This window comes from Dipodomys merriami, unplaced genomic scaffold, assembly GCF_024711535.1.
Source record: "Dipodomys merriami isolate MVZ:Mamm:240054 unplaced genomic scaffold, mDipMer1.0.p SCAF_4, whole genome shotgun sequence".
Lineage (NCBI taxonomy): Eukaryota > Metazoa > Chordata > Mammalia > Rodentia > Heteromyidae > Dipodomys > Dipodomys merriami.
This window is the reverse complement of record NW_027205603.1, coordinates 12774538-12790470: the sequence shown is the minus strand read 5'-3', so window position 1 is coordinate 12790470 and position 15933 is coordinate 12774538. Positions and strand designations below refer to the sequence as shown.

Here is a 15933-nt window from a genome sequence, read left to right as displayed (position 1 = left end):
CCCAGCCACACCTGTCACCTGGGCCCATTTCACATACACACATGGAATATTATGATTGTATTCTCCCACCCTTCCTCTCTCCATTTGTCCACCCTCTCCCCTTTGAAGAAGACACACCACCATGTACAGCCACACAGGGATGTGCCAGAGTTGGTCATGAGGCACAGTCAGAAAAGCAAACTGTGGACACATGAAGGCGCTAGATGGCTTTAGGATTACCAATTTACTTTATGAGTTAACCTGCAAAATTTGTGTTCACTCCCATAGTTTCAGCCTCTAGCTTGGAATTATCTAAAGTCTTCAGTTGTTTGGGGACAAACCAGGAGTGACATGGGAGTTTCTACCCACCATCCAAGAAAGGTTAAACATCCACATACAAAATTAAACATATGGATGATTGCTACTACATGCATATATACATACACACATATACATATATATACATACACACCTATATACATATAAATATATATGTCAGTCATGGGCTTGAACTCGGCCTGGGCGCTGTCCTTCAGCTCTTCAGCTCAAGGCGAGTGCTCTACCACTTGAGCCACAGTGCCACTTCTGGTTTTCTGAGTGGTTTATTGGAGATAAGACTCTCACAAACTTTCCTGCCCAGGCTGGCTTTGAACCAAGATCCTCAGATCTCAGCCTCCTGGGTAGGTAGGATTTCAGGGAGCCACCAGCACCTGGCTTTAAAATATTTTTGTGCCTCTTTTTGTCTTTGTTGGTCATGAGGCTTGAACTCTGGCCTGGGAGCTGTCCCTCAGCTCTTCAGCTCAAAGCTAGTGTTCTACCACTTTGAGCCACAGTGCTACTTACTTTAAAATGTTTTTAATCCCGAGGTGGTTGACTGTATGTGTAAAGAACTCATAGATATAAAGCACTGACACCTCGTTTGGATAACAGCAAATGTATGTTTAAAACTGATTAGAACTGTCCACATCATTTATGAAGAGAACCAACTAAAAGTGCTAAGTAAACAATTCCAGAAAAGAATGATGTGATTTTTATATTAAGAAATAATTTAAAATACAAATAAGGGCTGTTTATGCAGTAAAAAGAGTCAAAATACTACAATATATGTTGACATAATGTTATACTAAATATGTGACAAAAAGGGCAAGATTGCAATGGTAAGTAGACATTTTCCTAAATTTATATTTTGAATGCTTGATTACAAAGTTGTCTATCTGCTTTTAGATATCCATAAATAAGTGCTATTAAAAGTTTTAGGTTTTACAATCTGGAAAATATTCATTTGGAAAAGGACAAATCTCTGTCCTTGACCAGTGGAACTGAATGGAAATTTCTGGTAGAATCCAAACATTCAAAACTTGTCTTGATCACTAAGTAGCAATTAATAAGAATTTCTTAATGTCAGACAGCACAGTATACTTACCATATTTACCAAATATTAATTAATACTAAGGGCAAATTCTCAACAATCACCTTCTGTTGTTCAAATGAATGCTAAGAGTTTGGGACTCTTAATCTCCCTATTAAATGGAAGAGCCTGAATCTGACCACAGTTTTGTTTGAGAGCAGTACAATTTAAAAAATGAAACAAGGCAGAAATGAGTACTTTTCTATCTGATTTTATTTTGTAGGTTGTGGGGCTTGAACTCGGGACCTGGTCACTGTCCCTGAGCCTCTTTGTGCTCAAGGCTAGCCCTCTACCACTTTAGCCACATTGCCACTTCTGGTTTTTCAGTTGTTAATTGAAGATGAGTCTCATGGTGACTTTTCTGCCCTAGCTGGCCTCAAACTGCAATCCTCAGATCTCAGAAAAGGTGCCTGGAAGATAGCTGATTTTTATCAGTGGGTAAGATGTGGGGATTCAAGGTTTAAGTTGGAAATTTATTACAAAATAAAATATAAGACAAATTTTTTTTAAAAAGCCCTTCAGTCTTGAACTGTGTTTCTTCAGTACCACAAACCTCATTTGATATCAATCTGTCTTGTTATTCTCGCTCATTAATTAACTTGGCTTCTTCCATCCTGTGAAACCTAAATTTGGACTGTGGAGAGCCCTGCAGGGAGTCTCTCTGCATGATAAGCTTCACTATCTTGCTGGAACATCTCTAGAGGCTATTTACAGAATCTGGTCTTTGCATCCTGCCCCAAACAAAGACCAGGTAGCTGCTATTGACCACCTTTTCACATTGCCCAAGCAAATATCTTGCAGCTGCTAAGGCCAATGAAAAAGCTTCCTTATTCTAAGCATATAAATACCCCTGCATGAAAAATAAAATTTGGCAGCTTGATCAGAATCCTTGTCTTGCTGTCCTTCTTCGTGTCTCTTGTCCCTTCATTCCTTCTCGCTTAGGTTCACTGCCCTCGTTGAAGTCCTGCGGGTCGGGACAACTGGCACCTGACGTGGGGCTCGAGCCTCTGACTAAGGAAGGAACGCCGTCCTCCGGGAAAACTTGGCCAAGTACAGTCCAAGATCGCGAGATCGCCTCGACAGACCCCACCGAGAGACAGATCCAGAAGGAGAGTGGAGATGGCGCATGGTGAGTGACCCACCATGGGACAAGCAATATCGTCACATGATCTATTTCTGTCAGACCTCAGGGAGGCCTTCAAGACACAGGGAACATGGGTTAAGAAAAAGGATTTAGAATTATTTTTCTCATTCATAGAGGACTATTAGGAATCATAGATGCAAAAAGATGGCAAAGAGTGGGAGATTGTTTAAAAGATTATTATGAAACCTTTGGTCCAGAAAAGGTTCCTGCTATGGCCTTTTCCTATTGGAATTTGATTAATGAAGTTTTAAAAGGTTCTCTATTTGATAGTGGAATTTTAAAGCTTGTAAAAATGGGAGAGGAGGTTCTCCAACATGCCTCTTGGCCCCCTCGGCTTGCTGCTGGTCAATTTACTGAAAATCCCTTCCTTTTGTGGCCCGGCCCTTCAAGGGCCCACTGCCCCTCCAGATCCAGATGTTTTTTCTCTCCCTGCTTTACCTAACTTGGCCCCTTTACGCGAGGCCCTTCAACATAGGCGAGAACACCTTCAACTTTTAAAAGAAGGTTAGATCAGGCCATCAATCAGTTCTCGCCTTTCCAGTAACTCGGAGCCAGACAGATAGGACCTCAGAGGGTGAGGAGGACGAATCAGAAGAGGAGGAAAAGGAGGATGAAGAGCAGGATACTGGGGATGAAGAGGAACAACACACCCAGGGAAAAAGCCAACAAGAGTATAAGAGCCTTAGCCTCCGGTTTGTTGAAAAGCTTAAAAATGCATGTGCCCAGTATGGTCTGACTGCCCCTTATACATTAGCCTTGTTAGAAAACCAAAGTGCACTCTGGCTCACCCCTAATGATTGGAAGTTCCTGGCCCGCGCCACCCTTGGTGGGGGTGATTTTGTTTTATGGAATGCGGACTTTAAGGAACAATGTAGAGAGACCACGCAAAAAAATTTGGCTGAAACATCTTCAAAAACCTGGACCTATGCTAAACTTTTGGGTAATGCGCCCTTTGATACCAATGCTAAACAGGCGCGCTTTCCTACTGGACTTTTGGCACAAATTCAAAACGCTGGCCTTTATGCTTGGAAGCGTCTCCCTCAAAAGGGATTGGCTACTACTTCCCTGGCAAAAGTTAGACAGGGGCCAGATGAACCCTACAGTGACTTTGTCTCGTGGCTTAACTTGGCTGCAGAAAGTAAACAACCTGGTCACTTTGCAGGGCAATGCCCTTCCAAGCTACAGGTAGACCACTCCCTACCACTCTTTGTCTTTTAGATCAAGAACAAGTGGCCCCAAGGTGGCTGCCAGAACTCTTGATAAAACAGGTTAATGGCTTACCACAACCCAGGGGAAACCTTCCCCCTGAGGATGATGCCTTTTCTCTTACAGATGCAGCTAGAACTCCAGACATGGACCATCCTGTTTGAATTTATTAAATAACAGATTAGTCTCTTGGCTTCTAAGCCCATACAGGTTCATCACCATCGCCTTGATATGGCAAACCTCAGCATTGAGATCTAGGAATTAGTGTTTTTGCCATGAGCTTGTTCCAGTGGCAAAGAGCCTGCCTTCTTTTTCTTATTTAGAAAATCCTTCCTCTTATTCATAACTCCTGACCATTCAACGGGCAAGACCTATTGCCATAAGGGATAGGTTCGCCCCTCCTCCTATAGGCCCCTCCGCTTGGGGGAGGATGCACCTATGGGAGGAAGAAAAAATGCTCTAATCAAGGGTGCAGGTAAGACTGCAGGGGGATGGATCTGCGAGATCCCAAAACCCAAGACCCCTGAGTGGCAAGCTCTGGTGCATGACGGTTGGCATGCATACCCACAAGCCATCTCCTCAAAAAACATGCCAAGGCCTGTAAAATTCCCCTCCCCCAGTGAGGATGCTTGCTCTGAGTGGAGAAAAACCCTGGGCCCTTAGAGGAACAGAGCCTCTGTCATCCCCTTAAAAAGAGCAGCCAACAATTGATGGTCAATTTTCTAAATAAGAAAGGGGGAGATGTCAAGAGCCCTGCAGGGACTCTCTCTGCATGATAAGCTTGACTATCTCGCTGGAACATCTCTCCAGGCTATTTACAGAATCTGGTCTTTGCATCCTGCCCCAAAGACCAGGTAGCTGCTATTGACCACCTTTTCACATTGCCCTAAACAAACATCTTGCAGCTGCTAAGGCCAATGAAAAAAGCTTCCTTATTCTAAGCATATAAATACCCCTGTGTGAAAAATAAAATTTGGCAGCTTGATCAGAATCCTTGTCTTGCTGTCCTTCTTTGTGTCTCTTGTCCCTTCATTCCTTCTCGCTTAGGTTCACTGCCCTCGTTGAAGTCCTGCGGGTCGGGACATTCGACTTTGATATTTCTAACTTTATCTGGGTTATAATTCTGATCATTGACACTGTCTATTTTCAGCAGAGAACTTACTGTTTTCTGTATTAGGATTTAGTCCCATCATTAAACTTTACCTCTAGTGTTCTACAATGTAGAACTTTCATCTTGGATACAATGTACCCAAGACTTCATTTGAACACTTAGCCAGGGTTAAAGAGCTTTTGCTCCACACATGACAACTCAAATGCAATACATTATCCAAGCAGTCTTCAGTAATAATCTCTTTTGCCTCTGCAGAGTCTTGGTGTTTAAGAAAAATTTGAAACTCAATTAAAATCATCAAGTAAGTGACAGCATCAGATACAGTAGATATAAAAATTTCAGCAGTAAATAAGCATCTTTATGACACAAGAAGGAGGTTATCATCAAAAGTTCCTCATGGCCTATAGTGATGAATTCTGAAGAAGTTTTATATGTTCAAATTTCATTCAGCCAGTATCTCACTGAGAGGATACAATGAATAAGTCAGACAAGGACAGCTGATCAACTGCACTGAAGATTTAGGACAAGCCTGTTCATTTTTTTTTTTATCACTTTTACAAGTTGGTTCAATATTGCTATTTATGTCAATTCATTTATAGAAAGTGACCTTGAGTCAGTAACCAACCTTGTTTGCAAAGCTAAGCATTGGAGTGAATTACTTACCCCATGAACTCTACAAAATACTAGAATTCATTTTAGTCATGCCTGAGTATGATTGTTCAGTCCTATAAACCTAGCTACTCAGGAGACTGATATCAGAGGAACAAGGTTCAAAACAACCTGGGGCATTACAGTCCAGGAGATTTTTTCTACGTATAACTAAGAAAAAGCCCAGAGAGAGATATGGTTCAAGTGATACAACAAATGTGAGACCAGAGTACCTGAGTACAAATATTCTGCAATGAAAAAATGAATTGGCTAGGCGCCAGTGGCTCATGCTTGTAATCCTAGCTACTCAGGAGGCTGAGATCTGAGGATCCCTGTTCAAAGCTAGCCCAGGCAGGAAAGTTCCTGAGACTCTTATCTCCAATAAATCACTCAGAAAACCAGAAGTGGTACTGTGGCTCAAGTGGTAAAGCACTCGCCTTGAGCTGAAGAGCTGAGGGACAGCGCCCAGGCCCAGAGTTCAAACCCCACAAACAAAAAAAAAAAAAAAAAGAAAAGAAAAAAGTAAAAAGAAACTGGTTGCTGCTGCTAGCAACAGAACAGTACCACACTGTGGTAGTAGCTTTGGGCCATGGTGGATCAAAACAGTGAAATTCCCTATCATGTTGAGTCTTACTCTTTTCCACTGGATATTTGTGCTGTTTCTACACATAATTCTCTGTTTACCAGTAACTGTATTATTGTTAACTAGTCAGTGACAGTAGATTTTGGATGTTTCTTTGGGAGAGCTTGGACCTTCTCCTTCCAATATTTTGTTGATATCATCTCCAACTAACAAGCTAAGTTTATGCAGTTCAGTAGACTCCATTTTGTACGTACATCCTAATTGTCATAAATCCTTCCAAGCACTCCAAAGCAAGGCAAATTATGTCTAATTTTTTTTCTTACAAGTAGAGCTACCCATCACTTCTAATCTCCTTTGTGTGTGTGTGTGTGTGTGTGTGTGTGTGTGTACACATGCCCATGTGTGTGCTAGCACTACGGATTTAATTAAGGCACTCCTATACCCACTTCTATTGCCTCTTCTATTTCCTTGAAGAATGAGGTTGGAAGCAGCATGGAGGTTCCTCAAAAAACTTCACATAGAACTTCCCTATGACTCAGCAATCCCACTTTTGGGCATTTACCCAAATGTTTACAAACAAGACCACACTAAAGCTACCAGCACAACTATGTTTATTGCAGCCTTATTTACCATAGCTAAGATATGGAACCAACCCAGATACCCCTCAGCAGATGAATGGATCAAGAAAATGTGGTATATATACACAATGGAATTCTATGCCTCCATCAGAAAGAATGACGTTGCCCCATTTTTTAGGAAATGGAAAAACTTGGAAAAATTATATTAAGTGAAGTAAGCCAGGCCCAAAGAAACATAGGTCCCATGGTTTCCCTTATTTGCAATATCTAGTATATTAATGAGTCAAGTGGAAAAGGTCAGATAATGTGATGTTAAGAAAATGAACCCTTAGATATGTATTTTAATGTTTTTTTCTTTCATGCATGTGTTTCTAACGCATTTATAAGATTACTTCTTTGTTGCTTTGTATGTCCCTCCCCCACAGTATAACCCCTGCTTTCCCTATAATTGATGTCAATATAACTTGTGGAGGAGATAACAAGTCGTTTAAGGATACAAGTGGACCTGTTGCAACAATGAGAAGTACAAGTTGTCATGTCCAAAACGAGCTTTACAACATCGGTGGGGGGGGAGGAGGAGGAGAAGGATTGGGATTGGGATTGGGATTGGGATTGGGAGGAGGGAGGCTGGGAAGGGATGTGAAGGGTAAACAAAGGAGGAGGCTGCAATGCTTGGTAAGAAATGTATGCATTATCCTGCCCAAGTAATTGTAACCCCTCTGTACAGTATGTTCACAAATAAAATAAAATTAAATTAAAAAAAAAAAGAGTCTCATGGGGCTTTTCTGCTTGGGCTAGCTTTGAGCCATGATCCTCAGATCTCAGCCTCCTGAGTAGCTAGGATTACAAGCCTGAGCCACCAGAGCCTAGTTTGGAAGACTTTTCTTTTTTCTTTTTATATTTTTGGTCAGTTGTGGAGCTTGAACTCTGGGCTGGGTTCTGTCCCTCAGCTCTTCAGCTCAAGGCGATGCTCTTCCATTTGATCTACAGCACCACTCCAGTTTTCTAGTGGTTCATGGGAGATAAGAGTCTCACGGACTTTTCTTCCCCAGGCTGGCTTTGATCCTCAGATCTCAGCCTCCTGAGAAGCTAGGATTACAGGTGTGAGCCACTGGCGCCCAGCTTGGAAAACATTTTTGATGACTAAAAGTTTCCTCCAATGATAGAAACAGCATTCACTTGCTTTCATTTCAGTTTTCTCAATAATTTCATTATCTTCTGCACTGAGATATTCCTAGTTCCTGAAACTCAAAAACAAATGTTCCATTAACTCCCACTAGGGAACCACTGGTGAAGCAATTGCAACATTTGACTTCTAATAAGGAAGGGTGAGATTTGATGCTAAAATAAGTTGAAGCTTAATATAAAATAATAAAGTTACTTACAACTCAGTGGGAAGATATCTGAAATTTCTATTCAGGCCATCTATCATTTTCATGTCTTCTAAAGATAACTGGAATCCAAAAACCTATCACACAAGCAGAAAAAAATTTAAATATTTATATGGTACATTGACTATCCAAGTAAATCAGATTTAATAGCCAGCATTTAGAACATTGGACAAATTTCTTGAAAGCATAATTATATTAAAACACGAGATGCCATATACAAATGAAGTTATAGAATATAACTTAGAATAGAATATGAAGCTATAGAAGTTACCGAAGAATCAACAGCAAGTTTTGAAACAACACAATTCAAATATTTTAATGGATAGTTAGATTTCCATATTAATCAATGAACAGTTAAATGAAGAATCTTTTCAATATAATTGAAATCAGGCATTGTCCAATTGCTAATTACATCATTTTAAAAGGAAAAAGGAGCTGAATAAATTTGGAACACTTAAAGAACAAAACAAATTTTAGGAGTTGCTCCATAATGTGGTGTATGTGTGTATACATATGAATGTATTCTGAATGTATGTATGTATGTATGTGTGTGAGAGAGAGATTGGGCAAAAGAAAGAGGACGTGCACAGAAGCAGAGACCATAAAAATAATCTCTGAAATGAAATTAGATTAATATTTCAGAATTTTTTCTAAAACTTAGATATTAGAGCAAAATCTACTTATGCTGGGAAGACTTTAACAAAGTTATTCTAAGTGTAACAGGATAATCTGTCAAAGATACTTAAGGCACTCTTCAATAACACAAAGGAAATATTTTTCCATATGGAACAGCAGGACTGAAGTTCTAGCACTGATAAGCCAATAAGAATTTTCAAGAGCACTGGGAATCTCAAGGGCATAAGAAATACCAGAAACAGCCATTTGATCCAGAAATGTGTTCAGAGGATTCACGTGAAGAGGAATAAACAGGAGCCCTGATGGCAACAACACCCTTATTACCTGCACATTCTTTCATTTCCTGTGCTTTGAAACTCTGAGCCAGGGTCACAACCCCTAGTTGCAGCTGGTAGCGAAGAGCAATCAGAGCTGCACTTCTATTGTACTTTTTTGCCAAAGCACCAAAAACTGGATCATTCAAGAGAACTGGGGAACTCTGGTCCACCCTGGAAAGAGAGACAGAAGTGCTGAACTCCAGAGGTTGAGTACTCAGTTTTGTTAGGAGACTTCCAGAATGCACTTGAGTGCCTATTTTAGACCAGAAGTACTAGCTTAGCAAAAGGAGTACTTTTAAATACAAATTTTCCTCTGAGCCAGTTCAGAATGTCCTTTAAAGAGCTGAGGCTAAGCTGGGGTCTGGTGGCTCAGGCCTGTAAACCTAGCTACTCAAGAGGCTAAGATCTGAAGGTCTTGGTTTGAAGCCAATTCAGGAGGGAAAGCCCTGCCTGGATTTTTTTTTGGGGGGTGGGGTCCTATCATGGGGCCTGAACTCTGAGCCTGGGCGCTGTCACTTAGCTCCTCAGCTCAAGGCTAGCACTCTACCACTTGAGCCACAGCGCCACTTCTGGCTTTTTTCTTTTTGATTATTTGGTGCTGAGGAATCGAACCCTGGTCTCATTCATGCAAGGCATGAGCCATTGAGCCACCTTTCCAGCCCTCACCCCTCCATGAGACTCTTATTTCCAATTAAGCACCAGAAAACCAGAAGTGAAGCTGTTGCAGCACCCAGACCCTGAGTTCAAGCCCCACAACCCATATAACAGGAAAGCAGAGCCTATGGGACTGAAGATACCTCTTCAACAGTAACATTCTAAGCAAACTTCCTGCTGGACTTATTACCATCGTTTGTATCTTTGAGTTCCCAGAGCACCATAGGCCACCAGAACAATATCCTTTGACTTGCAGAAATCCAGCAGCTTGCCCTGGTTGAGATATGGATGGCACTTTATCTACATGGGAATAAGTCACAATGCTATCACATTATGTGTGAACCCAGTGGTGACATAAAGGAGAAATGTTTAAAAAAAATTAAACAAAGCTGAACAATGAGAACACATGGAACATTAAATCTGAGTTAAAATGTCCAAGATGAAGTGACTTTCTTGTTATAAGAATCAATTTTATATCCCTATTACCAGAGTACGCTTTTTAAAGTAATTTTCTTGAGTAACTCAGTTTTGTGGACCACATTATCAATACTAAACACAATTACCTCTTTGTAACCCGGTAATTTCTTATCATATCAATGATATAAGAAATTCTAGTCAGGAAACAAACCAAAGGAAATGCCTCTAAAATACTTGCAAGAAATTTGAATTTGGTGAGTGATTCACAATAACAAGTCTGAGGACCAAAACAACAGCTCAGTAGAATTCTTCTGGTGACATTTAGTCACGGTTATATGTTAGAAACAGTAATGAGTAAAATCCATGCTACCAATACAGTCAATAAATATTCATGAGACTATAAAAATAGATCTAAAGCAACAAAAAGAAGGGACAAAACTATTTCTCCCTGCTGTGGAAAATAATCAATTCCTTATCAGAGCATTGGATCAAATCCTTATCAGAGCATTGTTTTGAAGAGGAAGGTTAATCAGGATCCTTCTGTCCCAGGAATAATGGTAGTTTATCCTGGTGAGGAGTAAAAGCTTTTGTATTCTAAGATAAATAAACAGAATAATTAAAACAAAATAACCACAAATCTCCAAACTATAATTTTCCAAACAATCATTGATGGAAACTCAAGAATTGTGTGAACATTGTGCTTTAGATATAAGGTTTGACTAAAAAGCAAAGACTATTAAAATATTTATAACATGATTGCAATATGGGAAATCATGCATTTACAAAGAGCTGTGGCCAGGAATTCTAACCAAGTGATGAAAATAAACATCTTTACTATTACAAGAATGGCATGCTCGCTAGTATGGATCTATTTGAAAAATACAGCACAGTATCAGCTTTCATACCTACTTGATAGAAATTGACACAAAAACATAAATAAATCTGTCAGACAAGAGGGTTTGGTGAGTATTTCAGGTTAAAAGAGTGTTAGAATTGTGACAGGCAGGAAAGAGCATGTGGAAAAAAAATTGTAGCCTGACAAAAGAAAAGAACTGTGGGAAATTAGAATACATACTGGATTTAGATGTTGAGATGAAATTCCCATGATATCTTTGTGCGGAACACAGGCAGCAGAGATTGGGCTGAGAAGGAGTAGAGTGGGCTGAGCCCAATTTACCTTACCTTCAGTGTGTAACCAGCCTGTGAAAGCTTAAGTGTATGATAGGGTGTGACCTTGACAGTGATTGGTTGGTTCTTCTTCCTCCCCTGCCAGGCCACCAGCTCTTTTTGGCTATAAAAAGGGCTGCTCTCTGTTAATAAAGGAGTTTTCTTCCTGCTTGATTTGGCTCCGGGCTGTGTCTGATTGTCTCCTGGGCTGAGGGTGATCACTGCACTTACCTTTCCTTGGACCCTGTCCATCTTTCATGGGACAGACAAAGACCCAATATCTGGCGCCCAATGTGAGGCAAGAAAGGATGATACCAGCCGAGGCTTAGCGGTCTCTCCCGGTAAGTGAAACCCTTAGTATGACTAATACTAAATCACAGAAGAAGGAAGAGGAGGCAACATTAGGCCTAGAAGGAGTACGGGAGGACTCAGGAAGTGAGAAGGAAAAGGAACAGGTCAAATTCGACCAAGAACACACTGAAACATTCACAGTGGAAGTCAAAATGAGAGTGAAACTTACCCCCTCTGACTCAGGTGATCCTGACTGTCATAGGCTCCCTTCCTATTCCCCTGATTGGAGGGGAGGAACGGCGCCCTACAAGACCTGCGAGAGGGACTTGCAAGACCCAGACCCCTACCCCATGGAGGGGCCAAGGGCTGGGGAAGTAACCTACTCATAGACCTACCCTGGAAAGGAAGGGCCACCTGAGAGCCCAGACTCTAGACCACAGGATTCGCTTCTCCAAGCGTATCCGGTCAATCTGGCACCAGGGGCTAACAGGCCCTTGGAATGGTATCCATGGGAAGCTAAGGATCTTAAAGAGCTCCACAAGGCAGTGGCAGATGATGGCCCAAACTCTCTTTGGGCCCAGACCCTATTACAGGACATTGCTTATCACCCATGTGTCCCTAAGGACTGGCTGGATGTGGCCAAAGCTGTCCTCACTAGTTCTGTTTATTAAATGGTGTGCTTTCTTTAAGGAGGAATGCAGAGTGGGAGTGGAGAATAACCGGCAGGCTCAACCAGCAATACCTATTACTTATGCCATGTTAGCAGGGACAGGGGAAGGGTGCTCCACTGGCATCCAACAGGCCACAATACCTGGCCCGTATCATGACCAGGCGAGGCAGGCAGGACTTGCCTCGTGGTACAAACTGGATGATGGGCCTACTGAGTCCCCCATAGCAGGGGTGAGACAAAAGCCGTGTGAGTCTCTACCTGATTTCATAGACCGAGTCCAACAGAGCGTTCACTGCAAGCTGCCAGCATGGAACCTCCGAGATCAGTTTGTAAAGCTGCTGGTCTGGGAAGGGATGAATGCAGACCACCCACATGGCCTGCTGGGGATTGAGAGAGAGTTCCCTGGGCAGATGGGTGGTGGCCTCGCAGGATGTGGGAACGCAACAGCACCAGTCCCAATCACTAGCTTAACTTTACAGTCTCAGATGTCTACAATTACTGAGGCTATTACTCAGGCGCTGGCAGTCCAGGGCCAAGGAACCCCATGACCATCGGGGAGAGGGACTTGTTTTAAATGCAGGCAGGAGGAGCACTTTAAGGGGGACTGTTTACAGCAATCCCCAGCCAACTGACCTGAGGGCAAACCGCCCCCTACACCCTGCCCCAGGGGCAGGGAGGGATACAAGTTTGATTTAGATGGGAAGTCTTTAAACTTGGGGAGAGGCATCCTCCAGCCCCATTAACTCAAGGAGAAACCCCCTCTGCTGAGAGTCCCAGGCAGCCTCGTGGCAGGGTGACCCAGGCCCATTGCACTGTCCCCCTGGTGGAACTCTGCACTAAAATGAGTATTCTCATAGGCGGAAAGAGGTTTCACTGCTTAATTGACACTGGGGCAGATCAAACCATACTCAGGGAGGAGGAAGTGCCCTTGGACTGGAAGCTTGCACCTGGGCCCCCGATATTGGGAGTAGGGGGCAACTCCCAGTCCAAAGAGACGGTTGCCCTTATGACATAGACTAGCCCAGATGGAGAACAGGGAAAGATATGCCTTTAGTGGCAAAGAACCTCACTGACAATTTACTAGGGCAAGACATGCTAAGAAAAAGGATGCCGTTTTCACTACAGACCATGGAGCATCCTATGATGATATCCTGGATGGGGAAGAAGCACAAAGTCTTAAACAGGATCCAGAGGGAGTTAAGGAAAAGGATTTTTTTTAACTTTCATAATTACAGAGAAGAACATAGGGGACCTGCTCAGGTGCACCCCCAATCCTAAAGGCCACTGCCCCCCTCCTCCCCCCCCAGTACCTCCCATTAGGTGGAAGCTGGGAAGCCCAATCTGGGTGGAACAGTGGCCATTGACAAAACCTAACACACCGGTATTTGTTATTCAAAAGGCCTCCAGGGCTTGGCTTATGCTCCAAGACCTAAATGAAAGGATGGAGTTAGTAGGAATACTCCTAAAAGGCATGCCCTGAATATACCTTGGTTGTGATTGATATTTAAGATTGTTTTTTTTTCTAACATTTTAAATTTTTCAAAAGGAGCAACTGAATCTAGATTTCAGAGCCGCTTGGGACAACTAAATCCTAAGCCCCAAGTGAAAGTCAGGTGGAAAGACCCCCCTGACACAACAATGGAGAGGACCTGACCCCCTAGTTACTATGGGCAGGGGATTTGGATGTGTTTTCCCCATAGAGGAGTCTGCTCCCATTTGGATCCCTGCCAGGAACCTTAAGTTTTTACCCATCTCCTCTATACAGGAGGATGCCCAAGGATAAACTAACCAACAAGGAAAGAAAAACGAACATGGCTGAGGCTTGCGTTTAAAAGAGAAAAGCCAGAAAGATAACTACTACCCATCCCCAAGGGCAACCAGCCCTTGAGAAGCTCTTGTGTTCTCTAACAATTGCAGATGGCCATACTCCAGCTGTTGGCTGTCCTGACCCTTCCTGTCCTGGCAATGGCCCTATGGAATCTGCATCAACCTCAACGGGTGACCTAGGCAGTGATCAGCGCTGGCAATGCAGAAATCATCAAGAGCACCACAAGAGAAGCTGTCCCTTCGACCTGGTGGCCTGTTCACCACCCTATGTCATTATGTATGGACTGGTTAATAATTAGTTTAATGTTACCTGCTTTAATTGTTCTTTTACTAATTGCTTGTATAGTGACATTGAATCCATACTTATTGTTAAACAACCACCTTTTGTTATGTTTGGATCTTTTCCAACCCCACAGGCAAATAGCTGGATTAGAACAAGCCCCACCTCTGGACTCTGAAGTGGCAAAGACTGCTGCCATCCTTGACTAATGTTAAAGGACTAGTAATGACATTTCCTGGCCTGGTAATGCTTTGCTGATGGTTTTTTCTATGCCTTCCTTGCATTATACGTGCACTACAAAACTCTTGTGAGCTTAGCCAGCCAGTTACATAAGATCAACCTCCAAATGAATGAATTTCCCCCCCGCTCCCCCCCAGGGGAATCGCAGCCAGAGATGGGTAAGAGGGGGTGTCAATCTGACCAACCTAAGACAGGGCCTTCAGCTTCGCTCTGAAGAAGTTCCTGATGATGGGTAAGGCAGACAGGGCAATCCACCCAAGCTAAGACAGGGGGGTTTGCTTCTTTAAACAAAGACAGCTTTAAGAATCTTTTGTAGGGCTGGTTTGGTGGAGATGTATTGTTTCAATTTTTCTTTGCTATGGAAGGTTTTTATTTGTCCTTCAGTTGTGAAGGAGAGTTTAACTGGGTACAGTATTCTTGGTTGATAGTTGTTTGTTTTTAGGGCATGGCATGCATCATTCCAGGCTCTTCTTGCTTTGATTGTCTCTGCTGAGAAATCTGAGGTGATTCTAATTGGTTTTCCTTTGTAGGTGATTAACCTTTTCTCCTTGACAGCTTTAAGGATCTTTTCCTTGGTCTGAGTTGATCCTGTGTGTATTATAATGTTACGGTGGGATGTCCTATTCTGGTCTGGTCTATTTGGAGTTCTAAAAGCTTCTTGTATCTGAATAGGCCTATCTTTTTGTATGTTTGGGAAGTTCTCTGCTAGGATCCTGTTAAACAAATTTCCTAGACCATTAACTTCTGTTTCTAGGTGCTCCTCTACACCCATTATCCTTAGATTAGCCCTTTTGATGGTGTCTTCCAGGTGTTGGATAGATCTATCATATTTCTTGGACTTGTCTTGGATGGTTGTATGTTCTTTCTCTATAATATCTAGGCTGTCTTCAATCCCTGAGATTCGATCTTCTGCATGGTCTAACCTGCTGTCAAGACTCTCTACTTTGTTTTTTTATCTCTTTTCCTTCTAATTGGTCAGCTTTGATGGCTTCAAATTCTTTGTTGAAGCTCTGTTTTAGGACTTGTATGAATTTCTTTACTTCCTTAATTTGGTGTTCAGTGTTTGTTCTCAAATCACTTAGTTGATTGGTTATGGTTTCTTTGGACTCCCATTCCTTCTGTTGGGTTCCATTCAGCATTCCCTTTGTGGTCTCCCTGACTTCCTTCAGCTCTTTGTTAATGGATTCCATGAATGCCTTTAGTGATCTTTGTGTATTCTCTACCTGGTCTCTCAATTCCTGTATTACTCTTTGATTAGCTTCCTCCCGTTCGTGGGATTCCTGCAGTTCTCTTTGAGTGTTCTCAGCCTGCTCACGCGATTCCTCCCTTTCTCTTTGAGTATTCTCAAGTTGTTCACGCAAATCCTGTATCAGTTTTTGAGTAGCT

General features: G+C 42.3%; 1 pseudogene; it reads right to left on the bottom strand.

The window, feature by feature from the left end:
* Positions 1–8038: 8038 nt before the first annotated feature.
* The window catches only part of LOC138805546 (aldo-keto reductase family 1 member C13-like), a 60467-nt pseudogene continuing 52572 nt past the window's right edge, over positions 8039–15933 (bottom strand).